This window comes from Bison bison, unplaced genomic scaffold (assembly GCF_000754665.1).
Source record: "Bison bison bison isolate TAMUID 2011002044 unplaced genomic scaffold, Bison_UMD1.0 scf7180017864340, whole genome shotgun sequence".
Taxonomy (NCBI): Eukaryota; Metazoa; Chordata; class Mammalia; order Artiodactyla; family Bovidae; genus Bison; species Bison bison.
In genome coordinates this window covers 5,421,842-5,422,788 of record NW_011494912.1, presented here as the reverse complement: position 1 = coordinate 5,422,788, position 947 = coordinate 5,421,842, and positions in this window count along the sequence as shown.

The window sequence follows — 947 nt, the reverse complement described above, 5'->3', positions numbered from 1 at the left end:
ACCGCCCTCCACCGCTCTGCACGTCTCTGGTCTCTGCCCTTGGTCTTGGTCTGCTTAAGCTTATCTTACTCTCAAAGACTGCTAGCAGCCTTTCTTCCTCTCAGCCTCACTCAGCTACTCAGCAAATATTAATATTTGAGCCCTTCCTTGTGTCAAACTGGAACAAACAGCGCATCCAACCAGGTCTCTGCTCCTGTAGAGTTTACAGTCTAGGCAGGAGATAGACCAATGATTCCATGAAATACTGGTGAGAGTTGGATGGGAGAAGAATAGAGTGCTAAGTCTGGGGCAGCTTTCAGGGCATTCTTGCCTGGAGAATTCCATGGACAGAGGAGCCTGGTGGGCTGTACAGTTCATGGGGTCACAAAGAGTCAGACATGACCGAGCAGTGTAACACTAAAACTAAATGAGTACTCCATGGAGACTTGAGAGTCCCTGGACAGCCGGTAGATCAAACCAGTCAATCCTAAAGGAAATTGCCCACGAATATCCATTGGAAGGACTGAAGTTGAAGCTCCAATACTTTGGCTACCAAATGCGAAGAGCTGACTCATTGGAAAAGACCCTGATGCTGGGAAAGATTGAAGGCAAAAGGAGAAGGGGGCTGCAGAGGATGAGATGGTTAGATAGCATCACTGACTCAATGGACATGAGTTTGAGCAAACTCTGGGAGATAGTAGAGGACAGAGGATCGTGGCATGCTGCAGTCCATGGGGTTGTAAAGAATCTAACAATACTTAGCAACTGAACAAAAACAATTGAGTCTAGGAGGGACCAGGGAAAGCTTTTGAAAGAAAATAGCTTTTAACCAGATGAAAGGGAGCCTGGATTTCTTTGAGGAATGGGAAAAGAAGCAGGTGGCTGGAACAGAGGCTCAAGGGAGACAGTGGATTGAGACGGGAGGAGAGCCTTTGTAGGCTTATTAATGGTTAGGAAGATTATCCTGA